This window comes from Trachemys scripta, chromosome 14, assembly GCF_013100865.1.
Source record: "Trachemys scripta elegans isolate TJP31775 chromosome 14, CAS_Tse_1.0, whole genome shotgun sequence".
NCBI classification, from domain to species: Eukaryota; Metazoa; Chordata; order Testudines; family Emydidae; genus Trachemys; species Trachemys scripta.
This window is the reverse complement of record NC_048311.1, coordinates 3,133,148-3,152,879: the sequence shown is the minus strand read 5'-3', so window position 1 is coordinate 3,152,879 and position 19,732 is coordinate 3,133,148. Positions and strand designations below refer to the sequence as shown.

At 46.2% G+C, this 19,732-nt stretch overlaps 1 pseudogene; it reads left to right on the top strand.

The window, feature by feature from the left end:
- The first annotated feature begins 1,557 nt into the window (after positions 1-1,557).
- On the top strand, positions 1,558-3,607 carry LOC117887566 (annotated as a pseudogene).
- The last annotated feature ends 16,125 nt before the right edge of the window (positions 3,608-19,732 follow it).

The window sequence follows — 19,732 nt, the reverse complement described above, 5'->3', positions numbered from 1 at the left end:
GTGGCAATCTGGATCCAGACATCTCGAGGGGAGAATAGTTGGTTTAACTGCTTGTTTTAAGCTTTCTGATTGCATATTGTGGTTTTGTACATAAAAATATGTTGAGTAAGGTTGTTGATGAAATCTTGTAATGTTCTAAACTTAAGATATGTATACAGACTGTGGTTATGAGTATGGATATAGGTTATGAGCACAGGTTATTACAATTTCAGCTCCACCTTGTGGTGGCCAGTCTGGAAGAGAGGGGCTGCCCCCACCACCACACACACACACCACCAGATGAGACTAACTCAAAGCACCTAGCATTGTACAACCCAGGAAAAGACAAATGATGGGCAGTTATAGTTAGGGGAAAATGCTGAGACATCCTGGTGATCAAGTAGAGGGAATTTCCCCTGCTCTGAATAACCATGAATTGCCTTAGTCTGAGACAAGGGCAGGGGGCGGAACCAACCTGCAAATTCTGTTAAAAGGGAATGGGTTTAAAAGTGAAATCTCTCCAGTAACTGAGGGACAGTCAATTGGTGGGTGCTGTCTGTGAAATGCTGAATCCTCCTACAGTTGGGGAATATGCTGGGAAAGTATTTTATTAGAAAAGGGATTTTTATCTAATTTGAAAGTTTAAAGGTTAATGTTGCATCTTGTTTGTTTTCTGCATGGCTTGTATAGGTTTGCTTCCCTTGCTATTTCATCTATGAATCCACAATTTTTCTATTAAATAAACCTCATGTTTATATTTACCCCAGCAGGTCTCTGTTGTGTGAACTGAGGAAAGCACAGATGTCGAATGGGGGGAGGGGGTCATTTGAGGGGGCTCACCCTGCAAGGAGTAACTAGGCTGATGGAAGCCAGGGTGAGACCTGTATTCTTATGGGCTGGCTACTGGCGTCAGGGCTCTGCCAGAACTGGCAAAGCATTAAGGTACCCAAGGTTACAGGGCAGGCAGGGACAGAACCCCCGACTGGTCTGCCTGATCCCCAAAGCATCACCCTGATGATCACATAACCACCTAAAAACTGATCTGCATGGTACAGCACAAATGAAATCAAATAAATGCCTGCCTAAAAAGGCTTTGGCGTTCCAGTTTTGGACAGGAAAAACCACCCTCAAGGAGCACTGGTTTCTGCTGGGAATGAGTCCAAAACAAACCAATATTCAGCTGTTTGTCCCTTCTGGCCTTGGAGTCTGACTTCAACTTGGCTCTCTCGCCTCCTTGGGAGGCTATACAGTCACGTTCACACTCCATCCCTGGCCCAATGACTGTCCGTTGCCATTCATAATGGCAATTCATAGTCCGTCATGATGACAATGCATACTCATTGGGCTAGGAAAGCTGGGTGAGAATAACTCTACAGCCTCCAACTTCATCATCAGCCTACATTGTATGAATCTCACCACCCTAGCCTGGGTTCTCAACCCAGCATTTGGGCTGTGACCTCAAGAAGAGGGAGCATTTGAATATTAATGCGTTTGAATCAATAGATTAAAGTTTAACGACTGTCATTCTCCTTGTACTGTAAAGTTTATCGCTCCCCCCAGATGCATCCCATGGCAGACATGGAGCAGGGAAATCAAACGTCCATCACAGAATTCATCCTCCTGGGATTTGGGAATATCCCTAAACTGCAGGTTTTTCTCTTCCTGCTGTTTCTAGTGATCTACTTTGTGACCGTGGCCGGGAACATCCTCATCGTTGTGCTGGTTGTGGCTGATCAGCACCTTCACACCCCCATGTATTTCTTCCTGGGGAACTTCTCCTGCTTGGAGACTTGCTACACCACCACCATCCTGCCCAGGATGCTGGCCAATCTCCTGACTGGGGACAGAACCATTTCTGTCAGCGGCTGCCTCACACAATATTACTTGTTTGGTTTCTTTGGAGCGACAGAATGTTATCTCTTAGCTGCAATGTCTTATGATCGGTATTTAGCAATATGCAAACCACTGCATTATGCAGCCCTTATGAATGGCAACTTATGCCTCCAGCTAGCAACTGGTTCTTGGATATGTGGATTTTTGACTATTCCCATAATAGTATTTCTTACGTTACAATTTACTTTCTGTGGTCCCAATGAAATTGATAACTTTTTCTGTGAATCTACGCAAATAATAAATCTCTACTGCAATGACATCTACCAGATGGAACTTGTTGTTACTATCTTGGCAGCTTTATTCACTCTGCCCCCATTTGCATTAGCCCTGGCATCCTACGTTTGTATCATCTCCACCATCCTGCGAATCCCTTCCACCACTGGGAAGCAAAAGGCATTTTCTACCTGCTCCTCTCACCTCATTGTGGTGACAGTTTTCTATGGGACCCTAATCATTGTGTATCTGCTACCAAAAACCAACACACTGAGAGACCTGAATAAAGTGTTCTGTCTGCTACACAATTCTGACTCCTATGGCCAATCCCTTCATATACAGCCTGAGAAACCAAGAGGTCAAGGAAGCCCTGAAAAAAATTGTCAGTAAGTGTTTAGATTTTATGAGAATTCAGAAACCTCAATCACTTCAGGCAAAATGGTGTATTACTCAGATGCTGTGTGGCCCTTATTTCTTACTCCATTGTTGGTGATATGCGCTTATAACATTTTGAGGATGTGCAAAGATTTGAAAGTGTAAGAGGAATCCATACCAGGGCTGTTGGAATAAAATTGAACTGTATTTTACTTGCTGAATGTGGGTAGATGATATCTTGGTGAATTCCATACACTAAAATAACTTAGGGCTTGATCCACAAAGGGACTTCAACATTGCAAAGATTAAGTTTTAGTGCCATGCCAGCCAATGGGAGCCTCAGCAATGATTTCGGCAGCCCGGCTCCCTATACGGTGCATGGAGAGAATTAGGCGGCTAAGAAAGGGATCCCCAGAGGTCAGCATGCGGAGCAAGGAGCTGCCTCACCCAGCCAAGAGGACAAGCCAGTTAGAAGAGTGTTGCCTAAGCCACATCTCTCCCACAGAGTTAAACACTCTCTCTGCTTGGGATTTTCAGCTGTGAACCCTAAGGAGGGAGGGGGCGCACTCACCAGGTTGTTGGAGACCCATGTTCAGTCTCTTTCCCCTGCCCCCCCCCCCCGGTCTAATATGCAGCAGGGATTTTACTGTGGGTTCCCCCCCTCAGGTGAGTGTTCTAGCAACTGGACTGCAGAGTCATCCTGTCTGGCCCAACACATGTTTAATTCATTTTACACAGTGGAACTATATCCTCAGGAGACTTGGGTGTGGGGCTCCCTCAAATTGCCCTTCATGCCAGGGCTCGGGGAACTCACCCGAGAAGAGGGAAACCCAATTTAAATGCCTGCACCGCGTGGGATGGAGGGGAGGGAATTGGATCTGTCTCCCCCACGTCCTGGCTGAATGCCCTAGCCACTGGGCTCAGGGTTATAATGGAGGCCTCATGCCCTCCAGCCACTTTGCTTGAGGATAGGCGTGCTGTGAGCATGCCTACAGGATCGAGGCCTCTGGGTGAGACAGGCAGGGCTGTGCCTAGTTTGAGGATCCTGTGGAGGTGAGGTGTGAGATGAGTGCCTAGACTGAGGTGGCTGTGCATATGTTCACTGGCAGATACTGGCTCCTACAGTCTTTTAGTGGCCGAGATTTAGCCACCTACGACATTATGTGTCAGCTGAGCAGGGGTTTTGAGGCTCTCAGTGGTGCCTAAATGCTGGCTCTACACACCTGAGTCCCTTTGTCGGACTAGCTCTGAAAACCCAAATTCCGAAGTGACGGATGCTCTTAGGCTCATGGCCTCTCAATGGGATTTATGTTCCTGTGTCACTGAGTTCGCTTGAGGCCAGATGTGTTTAAAGGTATTGAGGTGCCTAGTGGGATTTTCAAAAACATCCAGATGCAGAACATGCCAAAAATGGGTTTAGGCCCCAAGATGCTGCTGAAAGTCCCATTGGTGTCCAAATACATTTTAAAATCTGGCTCTTGGGCATTTCTGAACATTTTACTCCTGGTCTTTAACCTCCCCTGATGAGAGCTGAGGGAATCATTATGTTTTCAGCTTGGTGGCCCGTATGAGACCGGAACCTCTGCCAATAGGCCAAGGGCACAGGGTGGGCATAGTTTCACAGGGAGCCCCTGGGTTGGGTATCTGCACAAGAGCTTACCAGAGGGTGGCATGTGAGGTCTGTACTGATAGCTGCTAGCACACTGGTCGCCATAACTCCTTAATTATTATCCAGCCACGCATTTCACAAGGATTATGTATCTATACTGAAAATACCTTGGGGTTAAGCCAGGTCACCAGGAGGTGACATACCTTTGGCAATCCTTCCTAACTGTAAGAATGGTAAGACAATGGAACAGATGCCTAGGGAGGTTGTGGAGGCTCCTTTACTGGAGGTTTTCAAAAGGAGGCTGGCTAGCCAACTGTCTTGGATGGTTTAGACAAAACAAATCTTGCATCTTGGCAGGGGGTTAGACTAGATGACCCTTGTGGTCCCTTCTAACCCTACAGTTTTATACCTCTGAGATAACAAGATGCTTTTCTCCCTGTCTGGCCATTTGTGTATTGTGGGCCTCACAATGGAGGCCTATTTACAGAATGAGCCTGGTGCAAGTTAAGAGATTGCAAAATCTGAGAGAAATAAAACAGCAGGGGGTGTTGAGGGTCCTTCACCTAGGTGACAAGCTAACAGTTTGTTTGTCTTCTGAAAGCAGGGTCACCACTAGCCTGTCTATAAAGCGCAGCAAGGATTTTGGTGGAGCAATACTCTACAAGACACGAATATCTTGTTAACTAAGTTTGGGCTCTAGAATTCATGTTATGATTTTATTTTATTATAGGTAAGCATTTGTTTCCAATACTTGCTACTACTGGAATCTCTAAGCTTTGCTAAATAAACTTCTACTTGTTTTCACTATAAACATATGTAAGTGCTGTGTGTTAAGCAGAGCAGAGATCTGAGATGGAATGGGTAAGCTCAGGTGTACTGGTTCTTTGAAAGCAGCAGATCTGTGAATATGGCAAGTGTTCAGTGAACCAGGGGCTGGTCACTCCAGGGGGATGCTCTGAGGCCTTGAGCATTGGTATGTGCCTAACACTAACTGTTAAGTAATAACGGGGCCTGCATAGGCCTAGAAAGGAGCGCTTGTGTCACCCATGGCTGGTGGAGTTGGGGAGCTGACCCCCGGTAGGTACAAACAAGTCTTCCTCACACTGAGGGCAGGCAGTGGCAAGGTGCTTCAGAACACTGGGTATTACAGGAAGTGTCACAGCAAAACTGATTAAATTAGTACTTTTTTGTTTCTACCAAAATGAGTCTCTCACTGAAATGAGAGACTGAAAATTTTTTATTCAAGTTGAATGAAATTTTTTCAATGTGGATTTAAAACGTTTCAAGACATCGCCAATTTTTTCCCCCAAAACTCTTCACCAAACTCAACCTGAATTCCTGAATAGTTTCACTGCCCTGAAAAATGCTTTTTTTGTGTGCAAATTTACCATTCACTGAAAAAATGTCTCCATGCTCTACCTGTGGGCCATGAGTGACTCTATCTGGGTAATTGTCTACCTGGACTCTGTGGGAGAAGGGATGCATAGAACATTTGCTCCCCACTCTCGTAGATTGCATTGGATACAGGCTGAGTGTAGGGCTGTGCGGTGGGATATTTGTGGGAACTCTCGGATTGTGAACTTGGGAATCACGTGAGAGATGAGGACCCTGGGGTGGAGGAATACTCCGAGGGGTAAGGATACTGGGTGCTCCTTGTCCCAGGTGCTATATAGCTCAGGCCCCAGGTCTCAATGGCATGACACAGGCTGATGGTGTTGGGAAAGCAATGAAAATGTTGATATGTTGAATAATGACCCCCATGAGAGGGCTCCGGATTTACATCCCTTCTCTAAGTGGCTGCATTGTGTAACAGGCACTAGGTAGCAACATTGCACCTTTTACACTATTTATACTGCTATAAAGTCTAATGGACCTTAGATGGCAAAGCAGTGTAGCGAAGGAATAGGGCATGTCTGTGTTACTGGGGCAAGGTGAGAGCTGAGAGTCATGTAAGAGAAAAGGTCACCTATCACTAGGCTTGACAGAAGTCCGTTTTTATTTGTTTCAATGGATAATATTGATTTAATCCATAAAAATAAAAAAATACTTAAATACATTTTCAGTTGCAGAAAATTATGGGGGATCAGACTATGGGTAGGTCAGTCAATAGTAATTTAATTACAGTAGTTGTTGAGATTCAAAAAGGTAAAGCTTTAAACAGTTAAAACACAAATTTTTAACATCACGTGTCAAAATATACCAAGTAAATATCCTTAAATCAAACTCTAAGTTCTCAAGCAGCATTTTTCGTTCTTTGCCGATCTATAAATTTAAACAATCATCAATGGAAATATTTTTTCCCTCAGTTTGTGTTCGGTGAAATCAACACTTACCAATAAAAATGTAATTCTTCCAAGCCGAGGTATAGTTCATCCTTTCCTCTTTTTTTACCCTCTACAGAATCCTCCCAGCTCTCACTGATGGCTTCTTATTTCTCGTTCTATATCTATTTTCCACAATAGACTCCCCATATGTATCCCTTATACTGTGCTGCCATCTAATACACAATAAATCAATCTCTAAGTTTCTCAATCTGTGCGTCGGGACCCAAAATTGGGTCGCCAGAATGTTTCAAAGGGTTGTGTAGCAGCTCCTGTCCCAAAGGGCTGGCTGGGCTCAGTCTCTAAGGTGCCACAAGTACTCCTGTTCTCCCTCCTCCAGGCGCTGCAACCTTTGGGGCCCTAAGCAGGAATATTTTGGGTGTCCCGCACACACAACACATACTAATAAATAATAGGGGGCTCCTTTGAGCTGCTCAGGGCCCTAAGCAATTGCTTAGCTGGTGCTAGGCATAAGCACACTCTGCTCTGGGGTCCCAGCACCACTCAGGTTTGGCCCAGACATCATGATGGCGGGAGTCCGGGTAGGCCAAATCTGAGTGAGTGGCACTGCAACCCCATGAGCCAGGCCAGACCTTCACTCACACAAATTTGGTCCAGTCAGGGGGGGCGGGGCCATCCTGAGCAGTGCTGCAACTCCGGGGGTTGCAATGCCCTGAATGGAGAGCCAAGCCCAGCCAGCCCCACAGCACAGGAGCTGCAGGAGCCACCACTGTGGGTACTGCCCAGTACTCACCCCAACTCCTCTGGGGTGGCAGGACCCAACCAAAACCACCCCAGTCCCCCGCAGCCTGTTTACTGGGTCGCAACAGGCCATAAATATTCACAAATGGGTCCTGAGTCCAAAAAGGTTGAGAACCACTGATCTAGACACTTACTGACAATTTTTCTCAGGGCTTCCTTCACCTCTTTGTTTCTTGGGCTGTATATGAAGGGATTGGCCATAGGAGTCAGAATTGTGTAGCAGACAGAGAACGCTTTGTTCAGGTCTCTGTGTGTGTGTGTGGGGGGAGGGGGGCGGTTGGTAACAGAAACACAGTGATTATGGTCTCACGATGAGGTGAGAGGAGCAGGTAGAAAATGCCTTTTGCCACCCGATGGTGGAAGGGATTCTCAGGATGGTGGAGATGATACAAACGCAGGATGCCAGGGTTAATGCAAATGGGCACAGAGTGAATAAAGCAGCTAGGAGGGTGGTTGCAAGCTCTAGATGGTAGGTGTCACTGCAGCAGAGATTTATTATTTTTGTACATTCACAGAAGAAATGTTGATTTTATTGGGGCCACAGAAAGATAATTGTGACATGAAGGACATTGGTGTGGTACCAACCAGAAGCCCACTTATCCAAGATCCAGTTGCTAGCAGGAGGCATAAACTGCCATTCATAAGGGCTGCATAATGCAGTGGTTTGCATATTTGTAAATACCGATCATAAAACACTGCAGCAAAGAGAACATTCTGTAAGCCCACAGAAACTAACAAAATTAAATTGTCATACAGCCTCTGACAGAAATGGTTCTGTCCTCAGTCAGGAAACTGGCCAGCATCCTGGGCAGGATGGTGGAGATGTAGCAGGTCTCCAAGCAGGACAATTTCCCCCAGGAAGGAATATATGGGTGTGTGTGAAGGTGCTGATCAGCCACAACTAGCGCAACGATTAAGCTGTTCCCAGACATAGTCACTATGCAGATTGCTAGAAATAGCAGGAAGAGAAGGATCTGCACCTCAGGGAGATTCCTGAATCCCAGGAGGATGAATTCTGTGATTGATGTTCTGTGTCTGCCATGGTCTGTATCAGGGGAGATAAAACAAACTCTACAATATAATGAGAATACAGCATTTGTTAAACTGTAACTATCCATTCAAAAGCATTTATATTCAAATGCCCCAATCGCCTTCCAGCTACCAGCCCAGAAACTGGCTTGAGAACACGAACTGGGGCAGTGGTGTTCATACAATGGAGATTGATGCTGAATTACCAGGCTGAGGAATCCTTCTAAGGCTACGTCTACACTAGAAATGCTCCACTGTAGCTGCACTGCTGTCGTGTGGACCCTTACTACAGCTATGAAAGGGGTTCTGCTGTCACTTTAGTAAATCCACCTCTCCAAGAGGTGGTAGCCCAGTCAACTGCAGAAGTCTTCTGACCACCTAGCAGTGTCTATGGCGAGGTTTAGGCTGGATTAGGTATATCACACAGGGCACGAAATTTTTCACAGCCCCGAGCAATATAGTTAGGTAAGTTTAACTTTGTAGTATAGGCAAACCTTTACTCTCCTTTTCTGGCCACATTACTATTCATTGTCATTGTGAAAGACTCTGACAATGGATGGTCATTTGGGCTGGGGACAGCCTGTGAAAGTGACTCTGTAGCCCAGTGGCTAGGGCTGTCACCTATGGTGTGGGTGAGACAAGTGCATGCCCCAATGATTACTTAATTATTTAGTGGAACAGCTCCGAGAGGAGAGATTGAGAACACCCCTTGGCTCAGTGTCAAGGGCATTTGCCTGCAACGTTAGAGATCCCTATTCAAATCTCTTCTTATGTGGCCACAGCGGGAGTGGAACCTGTGTCTCCACACCCCTGTTGAGTGCCTTAGCCACTGGACTAAATCTTATAAGCGAGTGACTTCAGCCTTCTCCTCCAGCTGGTTTGTGAATCTTTTGCTTTGCTCTTGTCAAAATTCCTGAAACTCAAAACAGAAAACTTTGGGACAAAATTAAGGGTTTCCTCTTATTTCAACATCACGGAAATGTTTCCAGTCAAAGTTTTCCATTTCGGCAACATCAGAACGTTTTGACTTTTGTAAGCTCAACATTTCTTTTCTTTGACTTTTCAATTCACCCTGTCATTTTTGGTTTGACCAGAAGCAATATTGATATATATTCTTTTTTGAAATTGCCAGTGAACTGAACCCCCCCCCCCCCTGATTTGCCCAGCTCTATCAATGACATGGAAAGTGAGTGAGCAAAACTGACAGTAATGTGCTGCTAAATCAGACTCCGATTTGTGTATAGATCCTGATGCATCTGATTAAAAACAGATTTAGCCTTGCTCCCCAGAATCTGCTCCAAGAAGCCATTACTAGTGGCTTGTAATGGGTATGCCAGCTCCCCAGGAGGAGTCTGGCAAATGGAGGTGGGAAGACTGGATTCCCTTGAAAAGTTTCCCCTCTTCCCCAGCAGAACCCAATGCTCCGTGAATGTGGCTTTGCCAGTCCAAAACCTCACCTCTGAAGCCTTTTTATGCAGACATTTGTTTGATTTCATTTGTGCTGTACCATTTGTATCAGTTCTTATGTTGCTATGTGATCATCACTAACTTCTGGATTTCTCTGCTAATGGATATTGATTCAATCTGCTTAGTGACATTCTGAAAACTGAACAATAAAATCTTCATTAATATCCACAGTAGGGAAGTCATTCATTTAGAAGGGGTATAAACTCACATGATTCTGAAAATGTGCCAACTATCATGTCTAAGAGTTTTGTTTTTCTTTAACATTTCCTTTTTGACCTTTTTCCTTTCCCCACTCTGAACTTCTGCAACTTTGAAGAAGCAGCAAGGAGTCCTGTGGCGCCTTATAGACTAACAAATGTATTGCAGCATGAGCTTTTGTGGGTGAATACCCACTTCGTCAGATGCATGTAGTGGAAATTTCCAGAGGCAGGTAAAAATATGCAAGCAAGAATCAGGCTAGAGATAACGAGGTTAGCTCAATCAAGGAGGATGAGGCCCTCTTCTAGCAGTTGAGGTGTGAACACCAAGGGAGGAGTTGGCTAGCCATTCACAGTCTTTGTTTAATCCTGAGCTGCTGATGTCAAATTTGCAGATGAACTGAAGCTCACCAGTTTCTCTTTGAAGTCTGGTCCTGAAGTTTTTTTGCTGCAGGATGGCTATCTTTAAATCTGCTATTGTGTGTCCAGGGAGATTGAAGTGTTCTCCTACAGGTTTTTGTATATTGCCATTCCTAATATCTGATTTGTGTCCATTTATCCTTTTACGTAGGGACTGTCCAGTTTTGCTGATGTACATAGCAGAGGAGCATGGCTGGCATATGATGGTGTATATTACATTGGTGGACGAGCAAGTGAATGAACCGGTGATGGTGTGACTGATCTGGTTAGGTCCTGTGATGGTGTCACTGGTGTAGATACGTGGGCAGAGTTGGCATCGAGGTGTGCATGGATTGGTTCCTGAGTTAGAGTTACTATGGTGCAGTGTGTAGTTACTGGTAAGAATATGCTTCAGGTTGGCGGGTTGTCTGTGGGTGAGGACTGGCCTGCCACCCAAGGTCTGTGAAAGCGAGGAGTCGTTGTCCAGGATGGGTTGTAGATCCCTGATGATGTGTTGTAGCAGTTTTAGCTGGGGACTGTATGTGATGGCCAGTGGAGTTCTGTTGGTTTCTTTCTTGGGCTTGTCTTGCAGTAGGAGGCTTCTGGGTACACATCTGGCTCTGTTGATCTGTTTCCTTATTTCCTCGTGCAGATATCGTAGTTTTGAGAATGCTTGGTGAAGATTTTGTAGGTGTTGGTCTCTGTCTGAGGGGTTGGAGCAGATGCAGTTGTACCTCAGTGCTTGGCTGTAGACAATGGATCATGTGGTGTGTCCGGGATGGAAGCTGGAGCATGAAGGTAGGTATAGCTGTCGGTGGGTTTTCGGTATAGGGTGGTGTTAACGTGACCATCACTTATTTGCACCGTGGTGTCTAGGAAGTGGACCTCCCATGTAGATTGGTCCAGGCTGAGGTTGATGGTGGGGTGGAAGCTGTTGAAATTGTGGTGGAATTTTTCCAGAGTCTCCTTCCCATGGGTCCAGATGATGAAGATGTCATCGATGTAACGTAGGTAGAGAAGGGGCGTGAGTGGACGAGAGCTGAGGAAGCGTTGTTCCAAGTCAGATAAAAATGTTGGCATATTGTGGGGCCATGCGGGTGCCCATAGCGGTGTCACTGATCTGGAGGTATATATTGTCATCAAATTTGAAATAGTTGTGTATCTCTAGTTTGATTCTTGCTTGCATATTTATACCTGCCTCTGGAAATTTCCACTACATGCATCCGACGAAGTGGGTATTCACCCACGAAAGCTCATGCTCCAATACATCTGTTAGTCTATAAGGTGCCACAGGATTCTTCGCTGCTTTTACAGATCCAGACTAACACGGGTACCCCTCTAATACTTAACTTTGAAGAAGTTAGAGAGGGAGAAGGAAAAAAATCAAGTCTGTTACTTTGCCACTTTTGCAATTTTTCAAACTTTGAGGAAGTTTTAGAAAGTCACTGAGTGGCAAAATGGACAAGGAATTTGTGTGTGTGTATGGGGTGCGGGGGGAAATGACATTATTTAGTTTATTGTTTTTAAACCACTGGCTGCAATCACCAAAAGTTTGAAAAAATGCAAAGTTCTTTATGATTGATGGAAACAGCTTTCAAATGCCAACATTTTTCACATATGCCGTGTTTGTAGCCATGTGGGTCCCAGGATATAGAGCAGCAAGGTGAGTGAGGTGATATGTTTAATTGGATAACTTCTGTTGGTGAGAGAGACGAAGCTTTCAAGCTTACCCAGAGCTCTTCTTTCAGTCTGGGAAATGTGCTCAGAGGGTATGTCTACACTGCAATTAAACCCCATGAGGGGAGAGTGGCCTAGAGCTCAGGCTCCAATCTAAGCCCAAATGTCTACATTGCAATTTTACTGACAGAGTCAGCTGACACAAGCCAGCTGCAGGTGTTTAATTGCAGTGTGACATAACCAAAGTGTAACAGCTATATACAAGGTGGAACAGATTGTTCAGCATAAGTAGTGAACAACTTTCAAGGGACCAGGCAAGTTGAAGTGGCCCATTAATACTTCTCCAGTAATAAAGGGGGGAGGAGAAAAGCTGAGGTTGGGGAGGGAGTTAAGTGGCTTACAGATTGTTGTAATAGACCACAAATCTAATGTCTCTGTTCAGTCCATGATTTTTAGTGTATAGTAAAGTAATGAATTTAACCCCCCAGACTCATCTTTTGAGGTTTATGAAGGTTGCCATTGAGGACAAGACCTGATAGGTCAGATATGGAGTGACTGCTTTGTGAAAAGAGTTCACCCACGGGGGATATGGTGTTTTATCACTTTTTTTTCCTGAGAGTTCATTTGATAGTGTAGTGATTGACTGACTGTCTGGCTTCACCCACAGAGTTATTGGGGGGGCGGGCATTTAGTCCACTGGATGAGGTACGCCATATGTGATAGGCATTTGTAGGACCCATGGATCTTGAAAGGTGTGTGGTGGCAGTGGGGTATTCTCATCAGAGAAGTGGAGATATGACTACAGATGTTGCATCTGTTCTGGCAGGGTCTGGTGTTGCTTTGAGTTAGTGTGTCCTGGTCTGTGGGGAGTTTGCGTCTTATGATGAGGTTGTGGGGGGGTTGTTTGAAGACCTGAAGAGGGGGGTTCAGGAATGATTTCTTACAGGATGGGGTATGTAGATGAGTGGATTCCCCCCTGCGGCGCCTCCTGCTGGTGACTTCTGGGAATTAGCTCATTCCAGCTCCGGAATGCCCTCTGCAGGCCTCTCTGTGATCCGCCTGCCCTCTGGCCCCGTGTCCCTCCCAGGACCCCGGTGCCCTGTTAGCTGGGGTGCTGCCTCCTGGCAGTAACCCCTTTCTCTCAGGGTCTCCCTTCCCTGGGGAACCCCCACTCACTACCCCCACCTCACCTCAGTATATGGCTACTGCCAGTCATTGTCTAGCCCCCATGTCCTGGGGCGGACTGCAGTATCAGCCTACTCATCACTGACAAGGTTGGGTTTGGACCTGCTGCCTTTGCCTACCCCTGAGGTGCCCTCTGCAACCCCCAGTACCTATTAGCCCAATGCTAGGCCGCAGCTTGGGGCTTTGCAGGCTGGAGCTCCCCAGTGCCTCTGCCTTTCCCCAGCCCTGCTCCACTCAGATACCCTGTCTCTAGCTCCCTACAGCCAGGCCCTTCTCCCTCTATAGGCAGAGGGAGACTCTCAGTCTGTCTCTGGCTTCTCTGCCTTTATAAGGCCAGCTGAGTCTGTTTGGGGAGTGGCCCCAGCTGCAGCCACTTCCCCCAATCAGCTAAAAGCTGCTTTCTCCAGCCATGGCCCCCTCCCAGGGCTGTTTTTAAGCCCTTCAGGGCAGGAGTGGGGTAACCACCCTGCTACAGGGTACCAGTTGAGTATGGGTTATAATTGTTTAATGATACCCTGGTTGTCCCCTACCACATCACACTGGAACCCATACAGGGTATGTGGCAGGAGGGGTCCCCTCCCCTTTCTCGTCCCCCCCACACCCATGTTAAAGCCAGTTCTCTCAGGGTATTTGGATGGCCTGTTCCATGATGTGATCTACTTCTTTGGAGTGTCCTTGTTTGGTGAAGGCACTCTGAAGCGTGTTAAGGTGTATATACCAGACTTTCTCCTTGGTGCATATTCTGTGGTATCTAAGTGCCTGGCTGTAGATAGCAGACTTTTTGTTGTGTCTGAGATGATTGTTGGATCTGACAGTAGGTGTGGTGATCCATTGGTTTCTTTTATATGGTTGTCTGTAGGGTTCCATTGTTGATGCTGATTGTGCTGTCCAGGAAGATGATGCTGGTGTGGGAGTATTCTAGAGAGTTTCATGGATGGGTGGTGGTGGTTGAAGTTGTCATGAAAATCTATGGAGGAGTTTAGATTGGCTGGTCATAGGATGAAAGTATCAAAGTATCTCAGGTACATGCACCATGAAACCAGTGATATACCTGAGATATGTAGACAATGCACAGTGGTGCACCAGGGTGATAAGTGGCTCCCACCTAATGTCTGGAGAAGTTTGTATCAAGGCATGCTACCTGTGAGTGAAACTACAAGGCCTAGAGATCATAATTTCCAGCATTTTCTGTGCATACATCTCACAATGATTCTGATGAGCAGTGCGACACTAGACAGTGCATGATCCCTTTTGGTGAACACATGGGATCTCTGTGTCCTCTGCCAGTTGTCATCAAGATGTCCTAGGGTCACACTAAACACTTCTAAAAATCTGCCCCTCGATCCACAAAGGGACTTAAGCACGGCAATACCCAGCCTCTAGGCACCTTGCCATGCAGTGATCCCACAGCTCAAGTTAGGTTCTTAGGCTGCATGGGGAGAATTGGGGTTCCTAACTCCCATTGATTTCAGTGGAAGGTAGGAGCAAAGTCCCTTTGAGAATCTGGACCTAAGAAAGGGATCCACAAAAGCCAACTTGCTGAGCAGGGAGCCCACAGGGAATGCTGAGGAGCGGGACATGACCTAAGCCCTGCTCCTATGAGGTAACAAAGTGCCTAAATCTCAACCTGAGGGAGGAGAGCATCGGTGTATGGGGTTCTCAGCTGTGACACCCCCCCAGCAGGGGAAATCACCTTGGCCGTGGGAAAGCAGGGTTTTTTTCCCCCTATGCCTGTCATGGAGCAGGGTTTGAACAGGGGTCTGACCACTGGGCTGTAGTCATTCCCCCTCTCCCTTTGGCCCAATGCATGTGGAGTTATTTATACACAGTGGAACAGCTTCAGCAGGTGAGACTGTGAGCACCCCCTGCCCCATTATCTGAACATCCCATAGCCCAATGGCTAGGGCACCCACCTCCAAAGCATGAAACCCAGGTTCTAATACTTTCCCTTCGGCAGGCAGAAGGGAGAGTTCAACCTGCATCTCCCACACCCTGGTTGAGAGCCCTAGCCATGGGGCTAAAGGCTGAAAATGAGGCTGCCATTTCCCCCTCGCCATGTTGTGCAGGGTTAGGTGTGCTCCAAGCATGTCTATTGCATCAGGCCCACAGATGGAAAAGGGTGGGGATCCCCCTGAAACTTACGTATGAGAGAGAAGCCTCTGCACCTAGACAGAGGTGTCAGAGCACTTGCTAACTGCCACAGACTTAGGCAGGTAGGGAACCTTAATGGTGGAAATTCAGATGCCGAGGAGATTTCCGTGCCGGCCATTGAGGCTCAGTGGGAGGTTAGGTGGCAGCTGAGCAGGGCTTTGGAGGTCCTCAGTGCCATTGTAATGTTGGACTTTGGTGTTTGTCACTTGAAATGCTTAAGCCCTCTGGTGGATCTAGCCCCTAAATCTCATAGTCAAAAGGAACTGATGCACTTAGAAACAAATCTCATAAACCGTCAGTAAGACGTAGGCTCCTATGTCACTTAAGAAAAAGGCTTTTAGGCTCCTTAGGCACTTCTGCTATACTGTATAATGGCCACAAGGGGCAGCAGAGGGTGAGGGGCAGGGATGGAGCAGCTATACTGTATGATGGGCACTAGGGGGCAGCTAAAATTTTCTCACCAATGTTTTGTGTGTCCATTGTTATGATCTCTAGATGGCAGCTGATTCTGGGGAATGACAAATGGACAGTACTAAATACTAAAACCATGATTTTAGTTAAACAATATTTTTAAGTGATTAAGAATTGATAAACTTGGAATTAAAACTTGAATTAAAAATGTAAACCAAGCTTTGTGAAGCTTCAGGTCTATCCCCATATTACATATTCTAGTCCTGTATTCAGCCAATATCCTTCAAAGAGTTAAGCAATAAGATTTTATGCATATCTGCTATATTTTTGTCAGATTAATTAAAAAAGAAAAAAAAGAAATTATGTGAGTCACAAATATTCAGCACTGGGAATTATGAAGAACAAAGCTTGGGAGACAAAATTATTCATACTAGTGATAAATTCGACGGAGCCCTTATTAAGGGATCAGGGAGCAAATTATTGTGCTCTTCCATAAAGGCTACAAGAAGCATTTCCTCCAGGGCAAGAAGTGACAGTATATCAAACTTCATGCTGAAAAACTTTTTAGACTCAAGTTGTAGAATATATTGTAATACACACAAATGAAATGATGATAGTCACTGTACCCATTGAGGACCATTGAGGAGGCTAGTATGAATGTATAACACATTCACATCCTGTCCTCTACAGGATGCAGTCAGTACTGTTCTCTTGGTTTTCAAACACTCCAACAGTCCAACTAGAGATTTATATTTCTTGTACAAGATTATCTAATTTGTGTAATTGCTGTGGCACTGAAGATCCATGTGACTCAAACTTTTCAGGGTTTTGGGGAAAAATTAGGTGTCTGACCTTCATGTTTTCATGGTCTGGGCTTTTCCAAGAAGCCTAAGGAAGTTAAGTGCCAAACTCTCATAGCAATTCAGTGGCAGTTGTGTACATTTTACGCCCCCCCTTTGAAAATCCCAACCTAAATATGTAAAGCACCTTGTTGTACCTGCATTTTATCTGAGCAAAAATTGGGTAACGTTTTCCAAAACACGTAGGCTTCTATGTCACTGCTTAAGTTTGCTAAAGTCTTGTTGACTTTCAGTGACTCTTAGGCCTGGTCTACACTGCGGGGGGAGATCGATCTAAGATATGCAAGTTCAGCTATGAGAATAGCATAGCTGAAGTCGACATATCTTAGATCGACTTAGATTGACTTACTTCGCATCCTCGCGGCACAGGATCAATGGCCGCCACTCCCCCGTTGACTCCACTTCCACCTCTCGCAGCAGTGGAGTTCCGGAGTTGACAGGGAGTGTGTTCGGGGATCGATCACTACCCACCAATCCAGCCGGTAGTGTAGACGTACCCTTAGAGTGCTAAGCCTTAGTAACTAAGACACTTTTGAAAATGGGATTTAGGCTCCTAAATCACATAGATATGTTTTAAAATGTTCCCTGAACTAATTATCTGATATTGGATGGGGTCTGGGTACTTCTGTGTTTTGCTATTGAGGGCAACACGGGGTTTGTTTAGAGAAAGTGCAAGATCAGCTAACTATGCTGAGATTTTTCAAAGCTGCCTAAGGGAACTGGATGGGAATTCAGTGTCTAAATCATTTAGGCAGCTCTGAAAATCTCAGCTGTAAACCTTATTTCTAGAATTGGTGTTATTGCTTGACTGTCAACATAACATTCACCCACTGAAGAGAGAGATTGATTTTAGGATCAGAAGTTTCTTCTCTCTCCAGGATTTTCCCTTTGAGATTAGAAGTTTGACTCTACCAACGTTGTCTGCAAATAAACCTAATACTAACTTTCCCTTGCCTGTTATGTTCCCCACAGCAGACGTGCCTCAGGAGACTGCACCTTCCCACAGAAGAATAGATAATGAATCAGAAAAGATGTTCCCCATTTGGTGGAGGGTATGAGGCACAGGGCACATTACCAGATATAACAGAGCCACGGTAGCCCATCTCGGCTATGATGTTCTATTTACTGAGAAGATGGAAGTACATGAATGCAGTGGGGAGAGAAGATAGACTGAATAACCTGGATCACAGTGTCTGAAATCCTGAGTGAGAAGGTGACAGACTCCAGCTGCTGTTAGAGGTAAATCAATCTTTTCCTCCCTGCTTCTTAAAGCTCAAGGTTTTCAAAGCCATGTAAGTTTGCTAGGTAACTAATTCCATTGGAACCGAAGGGGAATTTGGCAATGATCTCTCTTAAACTCCCAACCCAACAGAATTTGGAAGAAGGAAAGGCCACTCAGGTCACTGCTATCTTAGCTCCTTTTATGGCCCCCATCATTATGGTATCTGGGCACCTCACTGAACTGAATGTAGCTATCCTCCCACTGCCCCATGAGATGCTATTGCCCCTGCTTTACAGACAGGGACCTAACACTCAGAGGGACAGATTTATAGAGGTATTTCAGCACCTAAAGACAGCAGACACCCCTAGTGGGATTTATAATCGATGGGTGTTACGTACTGCATCTACTCAGGCCCCAGTGTGCATGTTTAGGTACCTACCAGCCTTTGGAATTCTGGCCTGAAAGTCACACAAGGATATTTGTGACAAAGGAGGGAATTGAACCAACATCTCCAAAGTCCTAGGCGAGATCATGAAACACTGGAACATCCTTCACTCTGCTTCCCTCTGCTACACACAAGATTTTACTTTTCTTTCTGGCACAGACCTCGCTGGGGCTTGGAGAGGGTTAGCGAGATGATGTGGGTAGAGCAGAGCTGATATTTGCTGATGAGCTCAGTGCTCCGGGTGTAGATATTGTCTATGAGTAGGCTTGGCAGAATTCAATTTTTTTTTTTTTTGCAATTTTGACTACTAATATTATTTTAATTTTTTTCTTCATTTTTTAACTATTTTAATTTTTACAGCTGCAGGAAATTCAGCTGGGGGCAGGGTTGGGATCAGGGTTAGGGCAGTACTGATGGCAGCCATGCAGGGGTCTCCCAGCAGTGACAGCAGAGAAACTGGTGGCTCCCTGCACTGCCGAGGGGTCTAAGAAACCAGGGTGCAAGGGGCAGGGAAGGCGGCTGCTCTGGCCCAGTGGAGCAGAGTTCCGTGGCCAAGGCCATGAGGAGGTGAAGAACCATGAGCCCTGGGCAGTGGCAGAGGCCACCCTGTTGTTGAATGGCTCCATCCATGGGCAGAAGCCATCCAGCAGCGGGGTGCTCTCCCCCATAGCCAGGGACTAATCCTCCACCTCACAGCCCAGGCTGGGGGTCTCAGCTCTGGCCCGCCAAGACCGCAGCCTGCCCTGCACCTTGTGCCTTCAGGGATGGGTGTCACAAGCCCCATGGCTGTGCAGGAAGCCCTGTGCAGCTCTGCTCACTCCCAAGACAGCTGGGTGCAGAGAGCTCCCTGCCTGGCTGCGGGACCGGTGACTCCCATCCCCGCGGGCACACAGCGCAGGGGAAGGCTGCGCTAACGCCGACTGTGACCGATTTTTTTTTTTTTCTGTTGGTTTCAGTGTCTCAGCTGATAGCGACATTTACCGACATCTAGTGATTGAAACCGAATCCTTCAGGAACCAAAACCTGGGGGAGTGATGAAGGTGAGTCACTGAGATTAAGCAGCTCAGGAGAAGTTCTACCCCCTGAGTGTACTGGTGCAGGCTGGCTTTTCCAGAGACTAGTGGCATGTCTGCATTACACGCAGTGCAGAGGCACAGCTGCAGCTATGCCACAGTCATGTAGATACTTACTACAGCGATTAAGGGGGTTTTCCATCATAACTGTTGGCAATGCCTGTTCATAGCCCTTGGAGAGAGAGCCATGCACAGGCACTGGGCTTTAGGCACTGGGCTTGCTGGCGATCTCCCAGTGCAAGGCAGGGAGCTGTGCAGTCTTAAAACCCCCTGCCCCGTGACTGGAACAAGGGGCCCTGCCCAGAGACAGGTGATGGCTGGAGACAGGACACCTGACTAGGACACCCAGAGTGGCTCATGGAGGGGGGAAACAGGTGCCATTACCCTGAAATGGTGACAATAATTACATTAATTCTGTATGTTATTCATTGTTTTCATAATACCTATTTTATTTGAATATTAAG